We start from the raw sequence: 21,669 nt of genomic DNA, 5'->3' as shown, positions 1-21,669 counted from the left end.
TTTTTAACTTAGCTTAGCATTAATTAATTATTTATTACATTATTTCCTGCTTATAATCACTCTTGTAACTTATCGATAAGTCCAATGTTTATTTGGTAGTTAAGTGCTTACCGTAACCGTTGATCATAGTGTAGGATCGGTTCTTGCATCGGTGCAGCACAACAAATCCTTGCAACAGATCCGAACCTCCTTGATCACTGCTTCGTTTTGCACCACTTCAGCCATGACAACAGGATAGATCTGAAGGCAACTGAGCTCCAGCCACGACAGCAAGGCAATCCAAAGTCAGTCAAGATCGAACTTATGGAGAACGAACAACTGGAGATTGACTATGACCAGTTCAGTTGAACTACCTAATTTTGAAGGCCGAGAAGCTAAACTCTGCATATCGGTTATGTAATTGGTTAAACAATATTTTTGGCCTTCGACCAAAGATCTTTATAATGAAGAATGTAGATAGGATGAGATAATTTTTGATATACTTTGTACAGAATAGAGATATAACCAGGGAGGCAGTAACAGGCTTGTATATTGTTATCACCTGAATCTAGGCTAAACAATGTATTCACACATGTATTTTCCTCAATGAATTAGTAAGAAAGGGAGCTCTGCCTCATGTTTCATAAATCATATTTTGTGTTTGAAAGCTGATGAATTGATAAAGTACTGAGCAACATTTCTATTTGAAAGGGAAATGCACTCGTTGGGTAGGGCCCAGACAACCCAACATGTTTACCCTATTTTATGTTTCTTGTAATTTATGTTTATACTGTCAAGTGTGATCTAATTTCCACCACATGTATTCTTGTTTGAGTGAAAGTGGATCTGTTGTGTGAAGTAGTTAGATTTCCTTTTCTTGCACCCGATTTCAGATTGGTTTTCTCACCTAGTCTAAGCAGGAGAAATAAACCTACACCAGTGCACGTTGGTGTGCTATTCATTTTCCTGCACTTGATTTCAGATTAGTTTTCCCCGCCTGGTCCAAGTAGGAGAAATAAACTTGCACCAGTGCACATTGTGTGCTATTCATTTTCTACAGTTTTGTTTGATTGGTTTTCCCTGCTTGGTCCAAGCAAGAGAAATGAACCTGAACCGGTGCACATTGGTGTGATGTAACAAGCCTTTCTATTTTACTTCCCACAATTTCTTTCTTTCATTAAATACTTTATGATAGGATAAATTGCAAGGATTGTTTCTTTGTTTCTGCACTCTATTAAAATAAGAAACACTCATTTTTATGTGTGCAAATTGATTTCATAGTATAATAACACTTGCAGTAATTAAGAAATTATTTCAAGAATTAAATGCTAAGTGCAAGAAGCTCTGATCTAGTGCAAGAACTAGTTTCTTGCTATGGGATTTGAGTGCTCTGAACCTGAAAAAGTTCAAAGCCCCTTTTAGTACAGTGTTAGGCCCCTATACTACTAGTGTAACCCCTTATTGTTATTAGTATAACCCACTTATTATATTGATGTACCCATGTAGTTCCCATATTGTTACTATTGTGCCCCATAGAAGCCCACTATTGTTATTATTGTGCCCTTACATTATTATTATTATGTCGGCTCTGATTATGTTATAACCCCTTAGACTCCTATATATAGAAAGGAGGTATTTTCATTTGTATCATCCAAGAATTGTTCATTTATGTAATGTAAAGGAGGTTGCCCCCTCGAAGAGGCTGAATTCTAAGGAGTTGATCTATCTTTTCTATCTTTTCTTGAGCTGGTTTCATAACATTTGGTATCAGAGCTTTGGATTCTAGGGTTTCGCTGCTCCAAACAGGTCATCGTGGCATTTTCGCTATAACTTTGTTTATGTGATGTTTCCGAAGTCGCAAAAAAAACCCATTTGAGAAGAAATCACGTTGAACCTTGGGTCCGAATTTGAGAGCTTTTCGCGCGATATTTCCGGAGATATGATCTGAGGAAGTTGGTCTTTTTGCAGACTCCTGAATTACATTCAAAACAGGTGACCTGGGGAAAATCATCATAACTTTCTCTCTGGGGATCGGATTGAAATTTCATAAGAAGTTACAGAAAGAGGACTGACTCTAGTTTCTTGTATGCATTTTTTAGATCCAAAGGGCGAAAGAGTGACACGTGGCACTTCATACAATTTCGATCTTCTGGAAAGGTCTATAATCAGGTCATCTTGGGAGATTGTGCATAACTCTTTCTTAGAGAATCCAATTTGGATCAGACTGGTGGCATTGGAAAAAGGACATAGAGGGCTACTATAGGTAACAATTTCAGAACTTAAATATCCGAAAGTACAGAGTTACAGTTGTTTCAAGGTCGAGCTCCTAAAATCAAGAAAAAGCAAGATGAGGAAGTTTGATGGCAAGGATCTGATTAATTGGATACTTCAGATGGAGCAATATTTTGATCTAGATGGTGTACAACTGTTACAAAAGGTATGTATTGCATCTTCATATTTAGAACCAGATCAATTTTTATGGTACAAATGGCTTTGTTCTCGTAAACAACTTGTTACGTGGTCAATTTTCACGGAGGAAATGATAGCACATTATGAGGATACAAAGAGAAACACCTTCTTTAGAGCAACACCACAATAATTGGAAAGAGTAAAAGGGCTTTGTGACATAGTGGAAAGAAAAATTATGGAAACCAGGAAGCGTACCCCTCACAACTATAAAGATGGAAGTGTTGCTTCTCCTAGCCTTCCACAACCTACAAGGGTTACACCACAACAATTGGAAGAAAAAAGAGAAAAAGGGCTTTGTTACAATTGTGATAGCAAATGCACTAAAGATCATAAGTGTGCTGAGAAGAAATTATTTTACATAGAATATGAAGAGGAGGAAGAAAAGGATCAAGAAACATCAAAAGAAGAGGATATACTCCAGGACCCCACCCCAAAGAAAGAAGAAATGAATCAAACCATATCTTGTAAAGCATTGGCAAGAATTAACACTCCTCAAGCTCTCAAGATAGAAGGACATATCAAGAAGAAAAAGGTGCAAGAAGTGAAAGATTACATCAAGAAAGAAGAAATGAATCCAACCATATTTTGTAATTCATTGGTCGAAATTACCACTCCTCAAACTATCAAGATAGAAGGACATATCAAGAAGAAAAATGTTCAAGAAGTGAAAGATCACATCAAACATCAAGAAATGAATCCGACCATATCTTGTAAAGGACTAAAAGAAATTACCACTCCTCAAACTCTAGAGATAGAAGGACATATCAAGAAGAAAAAGGTTCAAGCAGAGAAAGATCACATCGAGCCTCAACAACAAGTTCTCCAACTTTTAAAGGATAGCGCCACTTCAGTTCAAAATCAAACGAAACAACAGGTAGATCAACATTGTAGTGAAAAATGTTTTGATGTATGTGATTGGGTATTTTTACTGCTACATCTCAAGCAAGCTATTTATGAGAAGGAAATGTTGGCAATATTATGTGCACTTAAAAAATGGCGACCGTATCGAACGGGAAGACTCTTCAAAGATGAGGATGTGGAAGCATTGTTTTGTACTATTTCTATTATCCAACCAGATTGGATAAACGAAGCAAGGGATGAATGGAAGAAGGACGAAGAAGTATGGCCACTTATTCAAAAGTTGCAAAAGATCCCAATTCAAGCAATATTGCCAGAAATTGAAGAGGAAGGAAAAATCATATTGGAACCTGGAGCAATCACAAAAATAAGAACCCGACAGCTACAAAATCGATCAATTTCAGAGTATCTCATCAAGTGGAAGAACTTACCCGCTAAATATTCCACATGGGAGGACAAGAATTTTATACAGAAGCATCAAGAACTACTCAAGCGTTGAGGACAACACTTTTTGAAGGAGAGGGGCATGTTAGGCCCCTATACTACTAGTGTAACCCCTTATTGTTATTAGTATAACCCACTTATTATATGTATGTACCCATGTAGTGCCCATATTGTTACTATTGTGCCCCATAGAAGCCCACTATTGTTATTATTGTGCCCTTACATTATTATTATTATGTCGGCTCTGATTATGTTATAACCCCTTAGACTCCTATATATAAAAAGGAGGTCTTTTCATTTGTATCATCCAAGAATTGTTCATTTATGTAGTGTAAAGGAGGTTGCCCCCTCGAAGAGGCTAAATTCTAAGGCGTTGATCTATCTTTTCTTGAGTTGGTTTCATAACATACAGACACCATTTATACCCTCTACATTAATCTCTGTTCCTGCACTAGTGCAAGCAGACTGCGATAGTGCGGGACAGATTAGTGCAAGAAGGGAATCTCTACATAAGCAGGTTTGAAGGACCCATCTGATGAGATTGCTAAAGTGTCTCTACTAAAGAAAAACACATACTTAGTAGTTAATCAATAGTTAGCTAGAGTGATTTCCCTTTATTTCTAAATCTCTTTTGTAAATGCATTCTTCCTTGTTGCAGACATAGATTATTTTGATGATTCAAGTTGCCTTTTTCTCACTTTAGTTTGATTCTGCAATCTTTCCTTTAAAGAAAGTAGGGATTGACATTAGAAACATTCATACAATCTCTGGCATTACCTGTGCTTCATCTCTAAGTTTACGAATCCCTCGGGGTTGACAATTTAAGTGATGAGGATTTTTCTTAAGTGTGATTCTGTCACCCAACAGGTATATACAAGATCGGTCCTCATAATACTGGTGCTCTTGATACTAGCCATTTTAATTCTGCAAAGGCAATGTCACACTTGTCAGTCCATATAAGATCAATATTTCTTGTCAAAGCTTATAATGGCATCGAAATTTGTGAAAAGTTTTTTATAAATCTCTGATAATATCCTGAAAATCCCAAAAAACTACATACCTATGTTTGAGTGCAGGGGGTAGCTAGTAAGCGGATTACCTGTATTTTTGTTGGATCTACTTGAATTCCAGTTGTAGAGATGTAATGGCCCAGGATTAGGTCCTCTGTCATCATCATATGGCATTTTTTGTGGCTCTAGCAGAGCCTAGTAGCAATGCATCTTTCCAGGACTTTCTCTAATTTCTGTAATGCCCGCTCGAAGTCATCTCCTTAAGGTGTGAAATTGTCCATGTATACTTTTAATCCCTCATTTATCAAATCTACAAAGATACTGAGTATGGCTCTTTAGAATGTAGCAAGTGCATTCCATAGTCCATAAGGTAATACTCTGTAAGCAAGCATCCCCCAGGGTAAGGTGAAGGTAGTATTATCTTGGTCTTTGGGGGCAATTTGGATTTGGTTGTAGCCATTGAAGCTATCCAAAAAAGATAATTTTTTTTAACTGCCAATGTGTCTAGAACCTGGTCGATAAATGGAAGGGGAAAATGGTCTTTTTCTGTTTCTTTTTTAAGCTATCCGTAATCGACGCATATACGCCATTTTCGATTCTTTTTGGGAACCACAACTAATGTAGAGACCCATTTACTGTCATATATAGGATAGATAAAATTCACATCTAACAGTTTCTACAGTTCGTCTTTAACGATATCCTTTAGGTGAGGGTTCAATCTACACTAAGGTTGTCAAATGGGTCTTGCATCTTTTTTAGTGTAAATGTGGTGCATACATAGTTGAGGGTCAATCCCTTTCATATTTGTGTAATCCCAAGCGAAATCCCCTTTATATTTCCTCAAGATTTGAATAAGCTTCTATTGCTGGTCATCACTCAAGTTTTTGTTAATGTTAAGGATTTTCCTTGGCTCAATTTCAATAGGTTTACTATTATAGATAGTTGTTGTTGGTATTGTTTGGTCATTGATATCTTTTAAAGTGTCTTCTTCAATTTCATTATTAAGGACAACTTCAATCATGTGACATTTTAGATTAGATACGACAGCAAGGTGGTTAATGTAAATGTTAATAATATCATCTTTTGTTTCGTTTTTAAATTCAAGAGCATCTGCTACAGTTAAATGTGATCAAATATTTTCGGTTAAATATGTTACACACTGCTTCCTAGTTTTTATTATGGTTAAGCTTAGTTAAGCTGGAGGTTATAAAGCTAGGTTCTTCACATCATTCCCTCTAGTTATAGTCACATTGCCTATTTGGCAGCTTATATAAGCATCTGCAGTTGCTATCCAAGGTCTTCCTAATATTAGAGGATGTCCATCTATCCTGTTTATAGGATTAATAATCAAAAAATCTTTCGAGTATTCCCAAGAATCTACAAACACCATCACATCCTGTAATGTCCCTTCTGGTTTAATAACTGAATGGTCAGTAAGTTCCAACAAGGCCATAGTTGGATCTAAGGTTGTGATGCCAAGTCTCTCACAAGTTGTTGTTGTGAGAATATTATTGGCTGCCCCTAAATCGACTACACATTGGGAAAGGAGCATCCATTTATTTGTATTGTGACAATATGGTTTCCTAGATCTTCATATTTCACCGGTTCCTCTTTTCCTAATAATAGATCAGACAAAGTTTTGACTACATGGATAATTGTTGTTGGGTTTATTTTCCTCATAGACTTTTTGGCACATAATTCCTTAATGGTTTTTACATAGATTGGAATGTCTTGAATAGCCTGGAGGAGGGAGTTTTTACGCAAAGATTTTTTAGTTCTCCCAGAAGATCGAAGTCAGGATATTCAATTGGGTGAGGTATAATCAATGTTTCTAGGAATGGCGAAGAAGAGGTAATGATATGTTTGTGACTTTTCTACTTGACTGTATTTTCCCTTTGAGGTTTTTGTTCTATAGTCAATGGCTTATTTGGGCAAGGTTCTTCAAGTTGCAGATTTTTATCATCCTCTGGTACGATTATTCATCTAGACCTCAATTTGAGTTCATTACATTCTCTAAACTCAGTTTCTAGATCCAGACCTCCAACGATTTGTACTGACTGCACTGGTCTGTTGTTAGGATTTGGGTTGGGCTAGGCTAGGAGTTGTAGTTGTAGATTGGATTGAGGATTATGCTGCAATGTATAAGGTGCTGGTAGCATGGGTTGATGTAGAGGGACTGTCCCTACTGGTTGGTTTGTGAGTCCTTACCATCTTGATTGCTAGTTTTGGTTTTGTGAAGTAGAGGGGGACCATTGAGATGGATATGGGTTGCTCTGCCAAAATGATGGAAGGTAAGAGGGATTTGGCCAACTATTGTTTGGGTTTGACAGATTGGACCAAGGTGGCATGGAGAATGCTTGTGGTGGCCAATTAGGAAAAGGTGGCTAGTTTTGCCATGTTGCTCATGTATATGGTTGAAAATTATATTGTGAAGGCTGAAAGAATGAATATGGGTTGGTCAGCATACCTGTTTTCTGTGCTTGCCATTGGTGATGCTAGTTTAACAAGTACACTAGTTTTGTTTCTTCCTCTACCTCCTTGAAGACTGCCTTTAATCTTGGGAGTGATGGGAAACTTTGTGTGGCATGTTCCTTAGTGCATGTGGCACAGGTGTGTACCATATCCAGTGGGCATTATTTATGGCTATGTTTCTTTCTACATCGGGGGCAAAAAATAACTAGGTTCTGCTCTATTTTAACCTACTTCTACTTGGCTTGTATGATGTCTAACTATGTTGTCAAGGTTCCCAGGATATTTGTTTTGAAATCTTCGAGTAGGTTGTCAATTTCAGCACGAGTAATGCTTCCCCCAAAGACTTTGTTGTCCTTGGTGATCACATCACGTCCAGTTGGTTTCAATCTTGTACTGCCCCTTGATCACTTGATGCACAAATCAATAATATTAGCATAGTCTTCTTGATAAATATCACCTTTACCCATGATATTTAGTGTCTCTATCCACTGGTCTTTCGCCCCTTTAATCATCATGGTTTTTAGAACATTATCAGGTAGGTTTGCATAAGGAGACCTTTGGATGTTATATTGGAAATGCGCCACATATTCTTCCAAAGTTTCGTTAGGCCTTGCTAGCATTTGGAATATCTCATCTTTTAGTTCTCTAGATCTACAATAATCTTGATATTTTTAAGGAAGGCAGTTTTCGTTTGGTCCCAATCACTGATGGTGCCTCCACCTAGTCCCATAAACCAATGCAAGGCTTCTCCCTTTAAAGTGGGGGGGAACAACTTCAGTTTCTGGGGGTCGGTGGTGTAACATAACCCCTACATAGGACATCAAATTCAAACAAGAATACATCCAGATCTTCTGAAGTGAGTCCATGAAAGGTGGGAATATTTTGTAATGGGATAGCTTTCATGGTGGCATTGATAGCTGTGTCAACAATAGGATATTGTAGTGTAGAGGTCTGGGTTAGCTGTGGATTATTCGCCATTTGGTAAAAAATATGCCAGTATCCTTCTGGGATCTCCGGAGCTGGGGAGTTGTTTCTAGGATGTCCAGAAGAGGCGAGAATGATTTTAATAGCAATCCCTTGATCAGGGACACTGGGTGCCCTCTGCCCAATTACTGCCTCAGGAGATCTTGGTTTTCTAATTTAACCTTAGATTTACCTGTTTCTCCTTCTCCTTCATGGAGGTTGCAAGAATTCACTTCTTATGAGGGAATTGGTCGTGAATTTTCAATATGTTGAAAACTCTATTCAGTCCCTTCATTTTTACTGTGAACCTTAGCGTAGGCTATAGATGGTGATCATGTGGCCTGAAGGGAGATAGTAGGGTGTCTAGAAGCAACAGTTCGGGGTCCTACTGATGGTTGAGACTCAACTTTCCTTGTGATTTCGTCAATAAAAGTTGATCATCCAAGGGTCACCAATCCCTTAGATTTTGAGGTTTGGGATGTTGAATTATATCATTTTCTAGTCTTTTCTTCTTATTCATTCATGCAGGAATTCAAATCTTTATTTCTACCTTAAATTCCTAGCAATTTTGTTGGAAAGTGTGTGGGGGAGCAAGCATTTTACTTGCTCCTTACACAAGTTCTTACCTTCTGTTTTTAATATCCAGTTTTCCCTTAGTAGACAAACATCAAACACCTACTTCACTTCTATGCAATTGCATTGAAAAGAGGGTGGAGGAGCAAGCACTTTACTTGCTCGTTATGTAGGTTCTTAGTTCCCGTTTTCAATACCAAATTCTTTCCCAGTAGCAATTATCAAATAGACATCATACTTTGTAAAATGGAAACACTCTCCCCGACAACGAGACCAAAATGTTGGGTGTTAATAGGTGCCTTTAAAACTCATAATTTCCTCACATTAATTATCAACCCAGGCAAGTCCTTTTATTCCAAGAGTGTACACAATATGTGAAAGCTATGAATACAAAGAGTAATGCTTTTTAAAATGAAGTATAAACCTCTGATAAAATAATAAACGGATGCATTTATAAATCTCAACTTGCAACTGTTAAAGGAAATACTACATCTAAGCATCAAGACTTAATCTTTAATGGAAATCATAATCAAATCTCAAACAAGCAAGTAAATTGACAATAGTATCAACTGAGAGCGTAGTAGCATTAACCAATCTCTTCTAGCCAATTCTATCTAAATCACACTCGATCTCAATTAAGCAATTCAAATGGAAATTATGTCAACTGAGAGTTCAGTAGCATTAACCAATTTCTTCCAATTGATTCTATAATAAGCACACTCAACCAGATTCAATGCATTAACTAATGATCAATTTAATCTACAATAAGCATAAATGGAATTAAATAATAAAGCTATGAATCACATAAGGAAGGTAAACTAACTTCAATACAGGAAATCAACAAAATAACAAATAAGATAAACTCACAGAGAATGGAAAACATCAAACCATTCAAACTTGCGTAAATTAGAAAATATAACACAAAGGGGTAGCAGTTTGATCCACCAGAGGCCGGGCCCTTAGCCACCAGCGAATACTGTTGAGCTACTTCAGAGAATGCGAATGAACAGTAATGTAAATTATGTATTAACCATTGAACTCAATCCTCATTACAATACAATATTGTCCCTCCAAAGCACCAGTCTGTAAATTAAAATTACAATTTGAAATAAACAGAGATCGATTGATATCCTCCCTTTCCTCCTATAGTAAAAAAGGGTAAAAGATAAATGTGATCCCTCAGGATCGGTAGATCCCAAGGGATTCACAACTGAATGCTATCTTCTAACATTCTTCTTGTTTAGCATTGATCCTCTAGAGTCGTCCTTCGACCTGACCGCAATCGACGCATCTTATTCCTCCTTTGTTAGTTTACAATGTTCCGTATCTAGGGAACATTAGTTGTTCCTTTCATCGTTTCTCTGCATAAAAGGATTAAGAGTTAGTTATGGTGGCTAAATCATAATCAAGAGTTGTTCATTCGTTTCTTATCATAATCCATCAATATATTAGTGTATCAAGGTACAAAAGAGATAATAAAAGAGGAAAAAGGCACTATAATTGAGAGTAAATACATACTCATTACATAACTCAACAGGTCCTACAATTCAAAAGAAGGTTTTATGTCACATCCCAATTATACCTAGAATTCAATAGATGTTTCCTTGCAATTCACTTGCACAATTGAAGGAATGGAATGCAAAGAATAGGAGTAAATATGGATTCATGTGAATTTTGTCTGAATCCAAAGCATTTAAACACATAGAAAAAATGGCCAAAAAAATTCAAAGATGAACCCCGTAGTATCAGGTTTGTTCTTTCAATTGATGGAGTGTGCCCATTCTATTTCATGAGCTCAAATTATAGTGTTTCGATAGTCATATTTATAGTATACAATATTCCCCCATGGATGAATGTTAGAAAGGAGAACCTTATGCTAACTCTCATTGTTCCAGAAAAACATCAAGATACAAACAAGGATGTTTATCTTGCGCCTTTTATTGATGAGATGAAAATTTTATGGAAAGGCATAAGAATGTATGACATATAACATTCTCCATCAAATAGGTCCTTCATGTTCTATGGTGTGTTATGTTGGACTATTCATGATTTCCCAGAACTTGTTTTCTGTTACAGTAAGGTAAATATTTTTACATATTTACACTCATAATTTGTTGGCATCCCATCTTTTATACTTAGTTTTATACTATTATTTTTATGTTATTAACTTTATTGAGTTGCAGGGATTAAAACAAAGGGGATATTTGCATGTCCAAAATGTGCAGAAAAATTTCAAGGGAAATATTCTAAAGATCCTCATAAATTTATTTGTGCAAAAAACAAGGTTTTTCTACCACCAAATCATAGGTTTGGAAACCACCATAAGAAACAATTTGATGTAAATTTTGAAAATAGTGGCCCTCCGATGATTATGGGTCTAGCTAATTGGCTTAAGTATGAAGATGTTGAATTGAAAGCTTGGCAGGATTTTTTTATGAGTGTGATTCTATTGAAGAACGAGAACTAGCTGTAATTAACATGCTAGAAGGGATGAAAAGGAAATCCTTATTTTATGAGATACCATATTGGAAGGATATATTAATACCTCACTTATTAAATCTTATTCACATCTTCAAAAATGCCCCAGATTCAATTTTTCGACATATAGCAGGCAAACAAAAGTACACCTTGTCTTTGAGGAGATATATTGCTCTTTCACATACTAAATTTGATAGAAAATGAAAAATATGCAAAATCTCCATGGATTTTGAAAAATAAAGAGCTATACCAACTAAAAAATGGCATACATTCAATAAGGACACCTACTGGCTATGGTTCATCATTAAATAAAGCTTTTACAGTTGATGGACATATCACATGATTTAAAACACATGATTTTTATAGTGTTATGAAGGTATTATATATCATCATTTAACATTTATTGGTAAAATTTATTAGTTACTAAATATATTTTGATATTCTATTGTGCGACAAAAATAACTAATGATGATCTTTAATAAATATGTTTGACAAAATATCATGCCATTGGGAATTAGGGGGGATCCATGTCTTATTTTTGAATTGAGGAATTCCATAGTCGATTGTCAGCATTTGCAAGTTATGTGGTATGAAATGTTCATGTGTGAGAGACATAGATATATTGTATTGTATTTTAATTTTTTCCTAAAGGTTCATACAAATTTAGTATTCTTATATTAGGTGGCTATCATCCAAGGAGATATGCGAATGTGAAGTGCCACAATGGAAGATGGAAATTGCAGAAATTGTATGTGTATTTGAGAAGGAGCTCTCTACAAGTTTCATGGACCTAAAAGTCCATTAATGGATACACCTAGTTGATGACGTTGAATTGGTTGATTGTTGCTTGGCTGAGGGGTATGTATTGAATGTAGCCATGTTTTTCCTATGTAACTTCCTTGATAAGGATTTAAAAGATGGGCCATGCTTCTGGGATGAAGAATGAGCATTAGATATTATTGGTGGATAAAACCACATTCTAATTGTGTTCAAGTAGAAATTCATAAGTAGCCTCATGGTCATTGTGGTTCTGGTTGTTTTTATTGTGATCATTAATTTACTCTATAATTTATTTGTCAAATTAACAACATGGCCCTTGGATTTTGAAATAAGCATGTTGACATGTAATAGGTGTAGATGAAAGTTCTACACTCAACAGGTTCATTCTATACCACATCAAATTTATGAACAAATGGATTGATTTGTATGAAAAAAAAGAGAAGAAGTGTTAGAAACAAGGAGACAATTTAAGAGATCGAACCCAAGAAATACCCGATTTCCTATTGATCTCCAAGGGGAATGGGGCAAAGATTGCACACTAGAATGGTTACTAAAATAATTCAAAATCAAATAGAATATGCATGTACATATTCAAACATAACTTAATATGAAATCAACATGTCTAGAGGATGTGAAAGAAAGGTACAATTGGAATTTTACAGAATCTTGTTTCCTTACAATTTTGACACTATTAACCATTTTAATACTGGTCATTATATTTTTTTCAACTGAAATAAATGGTCTTTCACCAACAAGAAAACATAAAAAAATGTGGGAATATGGGCAACAATCTCGTGCAGAACGTGTAGATGTAAAGAGACAATCCTTTGATTGTGGCATCATGGTTTACTTCAAGAAACACAGTCGATCAAGCTCAAAAGATAAGAATATTATTGAAGGGAATCTACAATATGTTGGGAAAATACAATAAATTATTGAGTTCTATTACCGCTCTTTTAAATGTTGTATTTTTAAGTGTAGATGGTATGAAGCATTTTAGAGGACAAAAATACATGATACCCATAGAATATTGTTTTCTATAGATCCCTCAAATTTCCTATCGGAGGATAAGGAGCCTTATGTTCTACCAATTCATTGTGAGCATGTATTTCTTTAACTCGAAGAAGAAGCAATAGTGATCAATAATCTATTAATACATTTTTTATTGTGAATATATACATGTATTTATTAATCAATAAAATTTTTATAACATACGTCTAATATATGTATGTACATTTTCATGTGCAGGTATTTTTCTATGAAGATATTTAGGACTTGAAATGAATATTTGTTATACATTATGATCCAAGATTAAGGCATGTATTTGATGATGCCTTAGTGGACACTAAGAAAAAAAATGATGGCCAACAAAACGAGAGAGAGGGATTATAGAACATCGAAGAAATTTACATCCATGATGATGTTGAAGATGGGTATGTTTAGGCACAAGAAGACAACAATAAAAAGTTACATGATGTTATGGAAGACAAGAATATGGATGGTATAGAAAATGATGATCTAAATACATCTTGTAACAATATGGATGGTATATAGTCATATTTCAATACTGATGAAGATGATGCAAGTCAAGACGAGGATGATAATAATATTAACTACTTGAAAGATCATATGAACATAGGTAACATTACACTAGATGACATTGTTACAGACAATCATGTTAATGACCAAGACTTCTAAATTTTCATAATTATTTGTAATTCATGTTTAAAAAATGATGATTCTTGTGGCCTAAACATTGAAATGCTTCAGTATTATTTGTGTCAATAGAAATTACCTATTGCAATATCATTAAAGTGTTCAAGGTATGGCATGAATTGTTAGTAGAAATAATTAGGATTACTTAAATTCTTATTCCATTCATTTTGTATCAACTTAGGTTTCTGAAAACAAAAAATTTAATAAAATATTAATTCTTGTATCTCGCAATGACTTGAATAAGAAACTTTGTTAAGTTAATTATTTTTATATTGTGTGCATTTTAGTGTTGGTTGACCTGCTCTTACATTTAATTATCGATCCAGGTAGGCTTTAATTTTTACAAGACTATCACATAAATCTTATGCTAAGGCAGATGATGACTAGTATTGTTGGCTTATTGGGCCCTGACCCAGGTTCAGAAGAGTTTATAGCCAAACAAATCCCGTGTTGTCGCCCCTTTCGGCAACAATTCATGGAGCGCGGACTAAAGTCTCACCTGAGGCAGTATAGGAGGGTGCTGAAACCAGGCCTCCACACCCTAGGGATGTCTTGATGAGATCTAGAGAATTCGCAACCCGATCTATGCACTTCAACTATTCTGCGCAGCAGTCTAGCCTTTGTTAAGATCCGCTAAGGGAAGTTTCTTAGATCCTTAGTCTTATTACAATTATTATAGATTTGATTTATTCTTTAAGGTATTTAAGCGAACATTTAACATTTAAACCCAGTGCGAGCAATCATAAATCTTAAATATACTTCATAAAATCATAACATGAGCATAAACATTCAAATCTACGATCAGATACACAATAATTCAAAAACATTTATCGTTATTAATCTTCCGTTTCGTACATTCCACTTTCCACCCTACGCACATAGTTGCGGAATCTACCAGGCCTCTGTGCACATAACTGCAGAGCTTTCTTTAACCTCTACCCATGACTCAGACTTACAAACTCAGAGCACTCTTGATTTCACAAACCCATACTCTTTAAATATCCATTCCCATTATCATCCAAAAGACTGTCTTCTAAACCTAGAGCCTTGCTCTATTTATACATTTCCATGGTCCGTGAACCATGGGCAAGCTGACACATTCTAGATTAACCTATAACATTTTAGGGCGGACTACCCTTGGACTTAATCCATTAGAATTCACGCTTCGTTCACTTTGTGGAAGCTTTATCATACTTTTACCCAAAATTATGGGCTTGAGCCCCAAAACCTTTATGCGGGGGGTTCACTACCCAATAGACCCCCAACACAATCATACTGACTCGTCTTGAGTCACTCATCGGTGTGGCTAGACGTGCTGCCAAGGCTTCGCGGTTCACCATCCTTATTAGTGACATACTGCACCTTGTCGTTCCATCCTTGCTTCTTGCACACTTCTTCAAGCTCCTGCTCCATTGCCCCTACTAATTCGCTGAAGCGATGATGCTCATTCTTCTCTGCTCAGTTAACAGAAAGCGAATCCTCCTAGGATTTTTGCTCTAGCTGAGATGCCAAAGCCATAAACTCTTCATGCAGATACAACAAGTTTTCACTTTCTGGGCTTGTATACTCAATATCTGTTGCACCTTGTGTTGCCATTTTGAAAGAAAGATGTTGTTGTCCATGAGATCCCAATCTTTAAGGCTTGTCAGAAATGAACTTGTAAGCAGAATTTCATCATTTTTCTCAGAATCCATCATCTTTGTTTGTAGATTTCTTTCCAACCCATGGGCTTGTTAGCACCTAAATCTGCCCTAAGCTGAAGGAAGGCAAAATTCAGGGTAACCACAAACCACGCTCAGTCTGGTAGCTAGCCCTACTAGAACAGGAGAGGGCTCTCTCCAAGTCACTCTCAGTGAATAGATAGGAAAAAAATGGTCTGAGATGACTTACAATGAAATATTGATCTTAGGCTAGTAAGTGAATAGGGATACAAGAAACAATTCTTATGAATGACTGAGCTTCTGGGATGGTATGGGACCAAACGGTCAGCAAAGAACAGAGAATTTAATATGAAGGCACAAATTACTTCATGAGGCAAGGTAGGTGGAAAGTGTAGCAATTTAGTTTGAAAAACGCGGAATGGAGAGATTGTTTAGGAGAGTGAAAAGGGCATAGGAACATGAAGCCTTTTCAACAGAAGAAGAACACTGAACATGAAATTTTCCCACAGGCAGAGCAATAAAATTGAATTCTAACTTATTTAACTCACAAAATTTCACTGGAAATGAACATGAATTGAATTATGAAACATAACGAAATACATATGAAAACATAAGAGACATTTTCTACACTCACAACCACATGAATCTCATGAAACAAAGCCGCTGCCTTTCATTAATTCTCTGTCAAAAATATACAGTGAAGAAGCAGAGTTTCTTTCCCACAGTCTCCCAGAAGTTACAAGCCAGCCAACCCTTTGCAAATGGTTTGCATACAATATATAGAATGTGCCATGAATAGATAAAACACCTAAGGGTTGGGGAGTTACTCGAATCATTACAAAATGGAGATGAAGAGCCAACCATCAGCTACAGGTGCAGCGTTACAAACATGACAAATGCCTTCGGTGACCGTTTTCCTTCCTTCGCCACTTGGATAGAAGCCAATTTGGAGAGAAAATACTTTAAATGCCACTTTAGTTGCCAAAAATCTGAATTGTAGATGATCGGGCCCACTTGGAGAAGTCGCGAATCGAAATTTCGCTAAACGGAGCCAAATTTGGCATTTTTTCCTGTGTGTGTTGTGCCACTTTGGAGCCTATTTTGAGGCAATTTTAGGAGTCCAAAATGTGCCCAAGTGTTTTTGTTGGAAAGCCTGTCCTATCTACTTTCTAACCCAACTATAATTTCTGAATTTGGTGCTCATTTTCCCCTCCAAATCTTCATTCTCCCAAGACTGCTTCCAGTGTGTCAGAATAGGGGTAGAGAGGTCATTTTTTAGGTGTTTTTAAGCTCCTGGAGACTCATATCTTGCCCAAATTTCTTGTCCAAGCACCAGTAGCCGCGATTTTTCAAGTTGAATCCAAAAATGCAAACCATTCTTCATTTGGAGCTCCCAATTTTTAGCACAAGGAGAAAAAAACTGTGTTTTTGCCAAAAATTTGTCATGTGACCAAAATTTCCCCAAATTCCTTTAAATTTGGGTTGGAGATTCCCTATTGGGTGCTATGCTGTGCCAAAGAAGCCTTAGCCAAGATTCGAAGCTGATCTTGCTCTTTTGCCTCTTTTGCCTCTTTTGTTGCTTTACTCAATTTGCCTTCAAGCTCCTTATTCGGGCCTTTGCACTCATATTTCGTGTCCTGTAATGATAAGCCATGTGTCTCAGCAAAGCATGGTCCTTGTTGGCCTTGTCTAGTAGCCTCTCCAAATGCATGTTCACACTCTCGAGATTGGCCTCCCGATCCTCATTGATCTCTTGCTCGAATGACGTGAGCTCAACTCTTTTTCTTTGTGCAGCTTGACGATGCTCACGAATGTTTTGTAGCTCCATGATCACCCGCTGATCCTCCAGCTATTTTTTCCTCTACTCCAGGTATTTCATGTTCCACTTAGCCCTCTCCAAATCAAGGGATAAGGCCTTAATCACTGATTGTTTCTCCTGGATGATCTCTCTAAGCTCTGCATTTGTAGGTTTTGTACCTGTCTCATCATCATGGACGAGAACAAATTTGGTCTCTCGTTCACCTGATGGCCCTTCCTTCTGCACTGGCTCCTTACCTCTGCCCTGCTCCTGTGATGCTGATGTCGGAAGCGAGGCCCCTTCCAGCCCGGTTGGAGATAACACTCGCTTTGTCGCTGCAAACAAATGTCTACTACCTCTCTGATAGGTGATGAATACTGTCATATTAGCAGTCTCGTGGCGCTCATAGTGATGTGAAGGACCACCTATCCCAAGTTCTACCTCTGATACTACCTGTGGAGCACTGAAGAAGTCACAGGAGATGAAGTCCTCCCAAGAAATTCCCTGCAATCCCAACTGATGATCCACCAAAATCCGGATAAGAGAAAAATGATAAACATTGTTGAGCTGCTGCTGAGGGGTCTTATGCTGCATGAAATTTTTCATCCTCTCTATGTTCCCGCAAATGAAAAATGGGAGGTTCATCATCTGCACCCTAGTAAAGTGCATGAGCAACCTGATGTGATAGGCATATAGGCGAGAGAACCTCCCCTCACAACTGAAGTACTTCATGATCAATTTCATTAGTGGAGCATACTCATCTTTCAAATATCTGAATGGGAAGACTCTTGTGAGATGCCTCAAACAACTAGCCTTAATGTAAGGCTCATAATGATGCCTATACACCTTCTTCTTCTTATGCCACTGTTCTCCAACATTTGGTATGCCTCTTGCCACTGGGATAGTTTTGGGTGTCAATGTGAAGGTGACCCCGGCCAAGATGGACTGACCTCCATGTAGGTGAAGCACAAACAGACGGGCCAACTCATGATGAACTCTGACATTTGCCACCCTTTGAAAAAATTCAAAACATGCTAGGTGCTGGAAACATGACATAGCAAGAGGGCATGCCTGCAACTCAGTGAGGGTGTTTGGCTCATCCCTAACATGTTTGCCACTCCTATGATGTCTCCGGGGAGCCTGTTCTCCTGAAGTTGTATCACTGTGGGTCTCCACCTCATACTCTGATGAACCCTCAGATGCCATGACTACTATTTATAAACTGTATTTAGGTTTCCCCTTTGATGATGGTGAAGCTGGGTGTTGTTTGTGATATCTTCCACCAAGGGGAGCAATGAAACAAAGGGAGTATTAGGAGGGGAGTAATGTAATGGGAATAGGGGTTATAGGGAGAATTTTGTTTAGGGATATGTAGGGGTTTTGGGTATTTTGACAGGTTAGGGTTTGGGGTTTTAATTGAGCACTAGGAGGAAGGGAAAGGGAATATGAGTTTGGTAGTGTTAGGGTAGTGATAATAGGAAAAATGGCATAGGGGAATAAGGAAAAGTGGTAGGGCAGGAAAAATAGAGCCTTGGCATCAACAACATAATGGCACAACCCTAGAAAAATGGTTTTTTGGTGTCTTATTGTGGTTAACTTTATGAAATTTTTTGCATTTAATCACAGGCAATAAACCGCCGTATCTTCTATAAAATTTGAGGAGCAAGTGATGTTATAGAGCCTACCTTGCAATTTGATGAGCTTCGCAAAAGATTTGAGGGAGTTTGGCATTGTTTCTAGCCCTTTGTCTATGTGCTCTGCGTGCAAAACCCAGTGCGCCATGCTCTGGGTGTCCACCGCGCCAGTTATGAATTTGCGCTGTGGGCGGGCTCTCTGTGCGCCCCGCCGCTGCGCCCCTAAAACTTCCTCCAAACTGCTCCAAATTACTCGCTTGCAAACCCACTACTTTGCAATGCTTTCCTTCTGCCTTGGATTGCACAATGACTTGGATTTAGGTGGTAATTTGTATATAAATATTTGGAAGTGATGGGTTACATTTTTGCTGTTTCAAAAAACCCATTTTCTAATGTTTATGTTTGACACTTTCTTCACTGACTTTAGCAATGCTGATTTTCACTTTCCCTTTGAAATTGTAGCTCAAATGATGAAATTTTCGGCACTTTTTGCAGGCATTGCATGGTAGGACATTTGGCCATGGAAACCATGACTGGATCTAAAGAAATCAACTGACGATCTCTTTGAAAATTTTATCACGAATGACACCGTTTGACTTTTCTTCAAAATAGAGTTTTGAAGGACAGTCGAAGTTTATCCATATGACGATGAAACTCTCTGAAGCATTAATTTGTAAGGGCCTCACTCTGGCCTGCATGGCTTTAGTGGACGTATTTAAAGACCAAATTGATTTAAGCCCTAGACCTAATGACCAAAAATTGTTTTTTCCATTAAAGGACCAGATCTTGACTGTCATGGACTTTGGTGATCATTGACAAAAGACCTAAGCCAGCAGGAGCCAGACATGAGGGGAAATGACTAACCTGAACTTCTTCGTCAGATCATGGCATGCCCCTAGTAGAATGCAGCTGAATGAATGGAGCAGGACACCTAAAAATTAAATGTATAAAGAGTTTTGATCTCTGACAGAGGGCTGACCAGACCGGCTCTAATATTGGCTCCAATGGGGGATGGTAGCTCCTTGGAGGTGCCAAGAATAGTAGATCTCTGGAAGAGCTAGACAGTGCCTTCGTCCATTGGGCTATGGAGTCCATTATTCCGACAAACCAACATGAGACTTCGACTCATTTATTGACTGAAACTTGACTTAAACTGGCTCAATGCAAACTGACATGACTAAAAAAAACTTGAATCTAACAAACTAACTCAAAATACTAAGAACTGAACTTAAAACTTAAAGCTCGGTGGTAGTACATGACCACCTGCATTTCTTACAAGACTATATATCATCAAACTATATCAAACTACCAATGTAACCAATCAAGAAGATGGCTTCTTGACTGATTCTTCTAATCAGATCTTCTGGTCAATAATTGATACTGGTAACTGGGCCTCCAAAAACATAATTGACCATGATCTCCTGTTAAGTTATGGTATGTTATATGCTTATAACAGTTTACTTCTTTTTCTTATTATATTCCACCGATTAGCAATCACATGTACATAAAGTAAAGTGCATATAGAACATTAAACGATCGACAGAAAACAAGCCAAGACAAGAGACACAAGATGTGGCGGCTAGCCAAGGACAAACCCCACAATGTGTGGGGAAACCCTTTGATCAAATATTCTTTTATCTTCAATAATTCAGCAGAGAGAAATAGTACAATAAATCTGATTCATATCAGTAGTAGCAAACCCTAGATCAGTAGCATCAGCATTAGCGACTTCATTATCAAACTAGGGCAGACCATATCTCACAAACCGACAGTCGGATTGACTTCATTCCACCACCAAAAGTTTCAGCTTCCAGAGGAGGTTCAGATGAACCTATAGTGCAGTTCAGATAAGGAGATCTTCTAGGCCACGCAAGTCAATCTTTACTTCTGCAGTTGTAGCTTCAGTTTCAGCAGTTTCCGACTTCAAACTAGGGCAGTCGATATCTTGCAAACCGTTCATCGGATTGACTTCATTCCACCACCAAAATTTGCGGCTTTCAAAGGAGGTTCAGATGAACCTACAGCACAGTTCCAAAGAGGAGATCTTCTAGGCCACGCAAGTCAATATTTACTTCTGCAGTTGCAGCTTCAATTTCAGCAGTTTCCGGCTTCACATGTGTGAGAGAGAGAGACCCATTTCAGCGCAGTAGAGAAGAGACTCATATCTGCTCAGTAGAGAGAGAGAGATGTGATAAGATGAGTGAGTCAAAATGAGGAAAATTCCTCTTATATTTATACACAACGTTGGTGGGTGAATAGATGCGACTGTTGGGCTTCTAAGCCTACATGAGTTGTAGGTCGGCTTGATAATAATTCCATAATCAAAATAAATTCATATCTCCATGAATACTTATCGGAATTGGATGATCTTTATATCAATCCTACACCTATCGATGAGAGGAATCTAATAAAAATATTATTAGCCATGAATAAGATGACCCACATGAAGTCTTGCTCTGGTTGCCAATTTTAACACTCCCTTTAAACCATGGAGAACTTCATATGTAATCTGTCTATCGGTCGTTACTATTCATCCATCAAATGCACTGCCTTGTACAGCCTGTCCCTTGCCCTGCTCTGCTCTATTTTTTCTATTCTGCTTAGTCTTGTTCTGCCCTGCACTGATCTGTACTATTTTGTTCTATTCTGCTCTGCTCTTGCATTGTTCTGTTCTACTATGCTTTTGTCCGAATTATGAAGAAGAAGAAATGATCAAGGATGTATCATACTGACTCAAAGCCAGTCTCAGAGTATGTACCACTGGTCCCAGACCAGTCTCAACCAACCCAAAGTCAGCGTCATAGTGAGTACAACTCCAATGGTCCCAGACCAAT

Source organism: Pinus tabuliformis, chromosome Q, assembly GCF_031772625.1.
Source record: "Pinus tabuliformis cultivar Carrire ecotype Pingquan chromosome Q, CPIR1, whole genome shotgun sequence".
NCBI classification, from domain to species: Eukaryota; Viridiplantae; Streptophyta; class Pinopsida; order Pinales; family Pinaceae; genus Pinus; species Pinus tabuliformis.
This window is presented reverse-complemented; position numbering follows the sequence as displayed.